Genomic DNA, 7,275 nt, shown 5'->3' with positions numbered 1-7,275 from the left:
TGAGTGCCACTTTGAATCAAGTAGAAGCAAAACTTGATCATTTCATCAGCTTCACTGAAATACACAGGCTATGCACAATAAAAGATCAAGGAAAACTTACTAGTACTTTATGGCAATGTGGTGGCTATCTTTTTCTGCTGCTGATTACGTTATCTAGGCCCTGTTAGTGTAGTTTTGATTGAATGAATTCCCTAGTGGGCTAAGGCCAGTGTATAGCTTGGTAGTTTAGTGTTGGTTTTGATGTTAGATAGTATTTCCTGAGATGGGTAAGTTAGTACCATCCTTGCTTTCTTTCTTTTTTTCTACTCTTAGTTATTTGGTTTGAAGTACACCTAGTACTTCCTTATTATATATATTTTTGCTTATCAAAACAACTTTTTGCTTGGGAAATGAACAATTGCATATAACAGATGCATATCCAATTCAAGTTCAAGAAACAAGTCCTTCACATCATCTTCTAGTGCATAAGTGGAGTACCTAAAAGCTTGAGCTTTATCGGTTAACCACTTCCATGATCTAACTTTCACCAGCTCAATCACCTCTTCTAGATCAAAAATAGCTTTCTCAACTTCAAATTTTCTGTTTTCAAAAGAAAAAAGATTCAAAAGGCTCTTAACTTTTGGTTTCATGCTTGTTTGTGCTGGATAGTATTTTACTTGGTCATTATATAGAGAAATGAGAGGGGAACACAGAGAAACAGTATAACAGAGAATTGAGAGAGAAAGGAATCTAATTGGTTAATCTGATTCTGAATATTAGACTAATTACCCTCAGTTATATTTCAGTTTATAAAGCTGTTGGTTTAGCTTTTGTAATTTTGTTCGAAGGAGTTAATATTGTTAGTTAGTATGGAAGTTGTTAGCACAGACAGTTAGCTCTAGTTCCTGTATTTATAAGAAGTGTTCCGTTCACTTTTTTCTCAATGTGAGTGCTAAAGTGCGTTAACACTTGCGTACGAGTATCCAAACATACATAAGACTACACTTGAGTTATGAATTTTCTCAAGTGGATTGTTTTTGTTGCTTCCCACCTTATGTCATATAGTCTTGGTTAATAATCTTAGTTTCTTTGAATCAGTTATTCAGTGTTTTAGCTCATATGAAAGAAGTGATCATGATCATCAGTTCATTCCAAGGTTGTTTCTTAACTGTAGTGGGGTCTTATTTCCAATTAATAGCTTTATTTAAAAACATACCTCATAAAGTAAAAACTTATTATTTAGGTTTCATGGTATAAGATTTTAAAACTGCAGATACAATGCATAACCCATAAAAGAAAACTTGGTTAAACAAAAGATCCATAGTTTTCAAATTTCCCCTTTGTAACCTGCAGATCCAAAATAATCCTTTCTATTGCTGAATGTTGGGCCTTAATTGTTTTCAAGTATGTAAACACTACATTCTCTCAGGAAAATTTTCTGCTGCTACTGTGTGTGTGGGGGGTGCTGTGTAGGATGTTTTTTTTTTCCTTTTCTGTTGGTTGTGTTACTGCCTCTGCTAGTGTTTTTTCCTGCTGCTGTTTTGGCTACTGTAATGCCTTTCCCTTTGTTGGTGTTTCTCTCCCTCTAGGATGTTGGAATTGTTGTTGTCCTGTCCTATTTGTTGTTGGTTTTGTTTGCCTTTCCTGCTGCCCAACTTTGTTTTTGTTTCCTCTGTTGTTATTTCATTGTGAGGACCTGAATTTAATTGTATCGGTTGATTTTAGAGGTTCATGGCTTAGCGGTGTTTATGTCATAACTCTCTTTGCTCATGCTTTGATAATGTTGGAATTGTACTATCAAATGTTGACTTGTTTGGATTCTTGTTTTATTGATGCAGGTTTATGGAGATATTGAAGTCTTTTGGATTTTGATGAGTAAGCTATTGGAGAATTTAGTTGTCATCTTTTTGTATCGTACTTACTCTTTCATTATTATTTGTGTAGGAGTACGCTTAATATGTATGTTTATTTTAGCCTATTTTGTTTGACAACCTTAAAAGATGAACTTTGTCATGTTTTAATTGTTTTTCCTTCTATCAAATAGTATTATGTGATAATCAAGATACTTGTGAACTATGTAATTTTTCGTTTGACAAATATTTAGCATGTTTATTTAGCAAGCAATGTCAGAAGCCTACATTTCCTATTGGTCATTTAAAAAAAAAATTAAAGCAGCGGTTTGGAACTGCTGCCTTTGTTGTTAAATATTTAAGCAAAGGCAGCGGTTACAACCGCTACTATTTCTATCCAAAGGCAGCGGTTACAACTGCTACGTTTGATGTTCGCTGAGAGTCATTTGTGCAGTATTGGTAGCGGTTCCTCAAAAATCAACCGCTGCATTTAGTGTTTAAAGGTAGCGGTTAAGAACCACTACTGTTACACTTGCTCAAAGGCTACCCCTTGCTTTTCTGCGGTTAGAACCACTACCTTTGCTATATTTTAACCGCTACCTTATCTATTTTTTGTACTAGTGTGCACTCAATTGCCTGAAGAAGCGGGTGCAAAAATACTTAAGCCTGGAAAGGATTTTACAAGAATACTTGGGGAGGAATTCCTGGCATTCAAACTCACTAAGCCTGGAGAGGCTTGTACAAGAATGTTTGTTAAGCCTGAAGTGGATTTGATAAGAATACTAGGGGAGGAGTCCGTAACAACCAAACTCATAGGAGAAGTACTTGATAATACTTAATGGAAATCTTGTTGGAAGACCAAGGACCAAACGTAGCCTTTGTTTTGATGAACCAGTATAAAATTATGAGTGTGGATATCTTCTATCCTTCTTATCAACGACCAAAGAACTAGCATGTAGAAGATGATAGAGTATTGTAACCCTACCCTAGGTCATATTAACTTGTATATTATATTCCCCATAAGGCCATAAACACACGCACTAAATGTACAACTAGGCTAGTGTTTGCACATTTAATTTCCACGCATTAACAAATTGCACAAATTTCCCTTTTGTTTACTTATTTTCTTTTATTTAGCTCATGTAAATTTTAGTTCTTGCTATTTCAGTACTATCTTGATGCTAAAACTCTTTTTAAACTTTGAATCTTGGTTCGTCGGAACCTAAACTTTAGCATGATGTTTTCAACCTAATCTAAGTCACAAATTGACCTTTAAATCCATTTGTTGTGTAATTATAATGAGTAAAATGATGGATTGGCTAGCCTCTTTATTCATTCTGTGAACCATATCAAATTAACCACCTCATCCCATGACCTAAATTTTTTACCCTTGATCCGGTTACTGTGTGGAACATAATAATCACATGCTCAGCGCGGTGCAGCACGAAGTACAAAGGTTGTTGGGTATTGACGCACAAAGTAATCTGGACAAAGCTATGCTACCACTGATGACTGAACAACCATATCTGACGGAGAGAGACCGCACAAGCTCGTTGGGGATGAACATCTTCATTGATGGTGATACAAACTTTTTACAAGAATTTGGAGCCTACACTAGTGGGGTTCACGAAAACAAAGAGTTAATTTCCTCCTTTTGGCTTGGAAAAAGGCCCCACGTCACATGCTCTAGCAATCAACGTTAGTAAAATGTTAGTGTGTGTTTGGCTCGGCGTTAGTAGAATTGGATCTGGCCAGAATTGGATCTGATATGAATTGGATCTGGTAAACGTGAGTTTGAGTGACGTGATTTATGTTTGGATACATTTATCAGGAATTGGATCTGATAGACTTGAATTGGATCTGTAAAAGGGAAAGGGGACAATTGGATCAACATTGATGCTGAAGCAACAAATTGTTGTGTTAGGATGGATCCAATTCTGGATCAACATTTAACATCCAAACATCAATGGAGATGGAAAAATCACGTTTGAGGTCTTTAAACGTGAATCAGGCCTGATCCAACGTGCATCCAAACACACCCTTACTCCCTAGCTAGTCCCTACGTTACAAAAAAGTTGTTTAAAGTTATGTATTAAGACTTAATATTTAATTTATAATTTGTTAAGGCTGCACATGGGGTTGGGATTAGTTAGGTGGATTTTTAGCTTAAATAGAATCAAAATTAATTAAAATTGTTTAGGTCGGATTGAATTTTGTAAATTTTCACTTTTGGATCGAACCAATCCAATCCGATAATGTTCGGATTGATTTGGACGGGTTGATTGGATCGCTATATTAAAATAATAATAGATTAACAATATTAAAAAATATATTAAAACTTCAAAAAAAAATGTTGGTACCACATAAATGACAAATAGTCAAATACCATGAAAAATAAGTACGCCAATGAGAGTGTGAGGGGCGACGTTGTTTGACTTTGAGAAGAAGGAAGATTGTTACTGAAAAAAGATTAAAAAAAGTGAAAAGTGAAACCGTGAACTGCAATTAGAGTTTTGAATATTTTACGTGTGGATTAGGTAAAATTATTAATAGTATTAGTATATGTTTGGATTTCGGGTTGAGTTGGATGAATTATTATTAAAACAGATATTTGATCAGAAGATAATTGAATTGTAATAAAATCCATCTGATAAACTTGGTTGCCCAATCCAACCCGTATTTTTTTTCTATTGAACCAAATTTGATTGAATAAGTTCATTAGATCTATCAGGCCATCTACCCGGTCATGTGCATCCCTAAATTTTGACAAACTTATTTAAAGTTAAACTATATTAAAGAAAGATAATGATAGTTTTGAGTTAAGAAATTGGCGATAATTGTGATATGTGAAAATGTGATTATGAAACAAGTTTAGTTAAATTGAAATGGAGAAAGTAACACTTTTTTTAAATATCGGAAAGATAAACTACAGTTTCCCTCAACCTATATGTCTACCAATTTTTACCACTTGAGTTATTATTTAGGGACAGAGAGCGATACTTTTATTAAAGTTAACAAAATTAAGAGTAAAATACATTTACCCCCCTCAAGGTTTGCTAGAAAAACACTCCACCCCATTCTTATTCAAAATATACACTCCACCCCACTCATTTTATCATGTTAACTTCATCCAAAAGATGCTAATGGAATATTCCATTCAAATCAAAATTATTTAATGTAAACTTATTTTTCCATTTCCTTTTTTTTCTGGTTATTTTTTATTTTATTTTTTTCAAAAAAAACCCTCACTTTCAAATAAAAATCGTTTAACGTCAGTTCCATTTAAAAAAAACATTAGTTTTTACAAAAAAGAATATAACATCACAATTACTAGTAATACCCAGTTTATAAATAGTGAATTATATAAAAATATTTCGAATTAATTTCATACTAATTAAAATTTCACCAAATAAATACTAATTAAATTTCTTTTTCCTAGATTTATAAAAAAAAATGTTGCTTATGAATTCATTGAGTAATGTATGGATATTATTTAATAAAATTCTCTTATCATATATCAATAACATCACTCATTTTCAATTACTAAAAGTAATATATACTTTAACATTTAACATGTTATAACCAACGCGATCATATTATTCAAATTAATTAATTAATTAAAATAATAATATAATTTTATATTCTTTTATGGAGTGGAAGTTTAACGTACTTTTATCATAATTTTTAATTTAAAACTATTTCATACATATTTATTCTTGAGTTATTTTATAAAATGGTTACTTTATATACCAGCTCCAACAGTATGTAAGCATTGAGAATTTTTGTTTTGTCAAATATTAGAAAGTGACGTTTTTTTCTGAAAAAAAAAACCAGAAAAAAAGGAAAAATAAGTTTACATTAAATAATTTTGATTTGAATGGAATATTCCGTTAGCATCTTCTTGAATGAGGTTAACTTGATAAAATAAGTGGAGTGCAGTGTATATTTTGAATAAAAATGGGGTGGGGTGTTTTTCTAGCAAACCTTGAGGGGGGTAAGTGTATTTTACTCCAAAATTAATTGCATTTACTAATATACATTTCTTATTTTTTCTTCACGGTTAATAGAGAAGAAAGTACAATATTTTATTTAACTTTCTCTTTTTAATAATCTTGTTTATTAATTAAAATTCATGTGGGTCTCATTGATTTCGAAGTGAGTCTCACTATAAATTGAAATTGAGATTCATGTTTTTAGGGGACCCTAATGAATTTCAATCAAATATGAGAAACCGCGTGTTAAAAGGAGTACGACTTTTCACTTGTTTTTCAAATTGATTATTGTTTTAAAAATTTAAAATTATTTATCACACTTTCTTTCATTTTTACTCTCATCTAATATCATACATTTCACCTATCACCTCAAATTTTCATATATCACAAGAGAGCATTAATTTTTTTTTTTCCATATAACGCCTCAATGCTAATAACAATTGAGGAGAGATAAAATCACATTTTAAAGGGTAAAATCGAAAAATAAATGATATATTTACAAAAACTAACGATATTAATTGAATTTTTTTAATATATGTTAAATTCATTTTGAAATGGATGGAATACTTATTTTTTCTATTTTATCATTTTAAAATATATTTTATCTCTTCTCACTTTTTCACAAGGCATTTAGGGATGGAAGTAGGTCAGGTTGCCGATAGGAGCCTATGACATAACCTACATCAGGCTCAGGCCAGGCCAAACCTAATTACTAAATAGATAAGGCCAATGATTTTTTTAAGAGCCTATTTAATTAAAAAGGTCAGGCTCACACAAAAAGCCTAACAGACCGGCCTATTTAAATAAATATATATATATTTTATCATTTTTATCATATTTTTATTATAGTATCTTAAAACGCACCAATACTTCTAAAAGCACTATATACTTGTTAAAATGATGGTCTACTTAAATGTATTACAATGAAACAAGCTTTTAAAAATGCTAAGGGAATGAAGGGATTTGCAGGGTGAAGGATCAGGGTTCGAATCTTGGAGTAATAATTAACAACTAACATTGACCTATAAAAAAAATATGCTATCAAGTCAAACTAAGCTTCCATATAAATCAGGCTCAAGCCTAAAAAAAAACATTTGATAGACTACAACCAGACTCAACATACTTCCACCCCTAAAGACATTAATGTGAATCTTTTGAATTTTAAGGTTGAGATATATATTGTTTAAAGAAAGGTTGAGATATATATATGAAAATAATTTTATTCTTTTTAAGTAAATAATTAATAAAGTCAGTTCATAGCACTCATCATCAACGTTATCCACAACGTTATTCAATCAATACTCCAAACGTTTCTGCCACGTCATCGATCCGTGCGTCGCTCTCAAACTAAGACCCCACCGTCAGATCATCCCCTCTTCCTTAATTCCTAGCCGTCCATATCTCCCTGATTGAAAACATCAACAGAGGAAAAGAAAGAAGCTTTTTCTGTCTTT

Source organism: Lotus japonicus, chromosome 6, assembly GCF_012489685.1.
Source record: "Lotus japonicus ecotype B-129 chromosome 6, LjGifu_v1.2".
Classification (NCBI taxonomy): Eukaryota; Viridiplantae; Streptophyta; class Magnoliopsida; order Fabales; family Fabaceae; genus Lotus; species Lotus japonicus.
The sequence above is the reverse complement of the archived record's forward strand: the minus strand, read 5'-3'. Positions refer to the sequence as shown.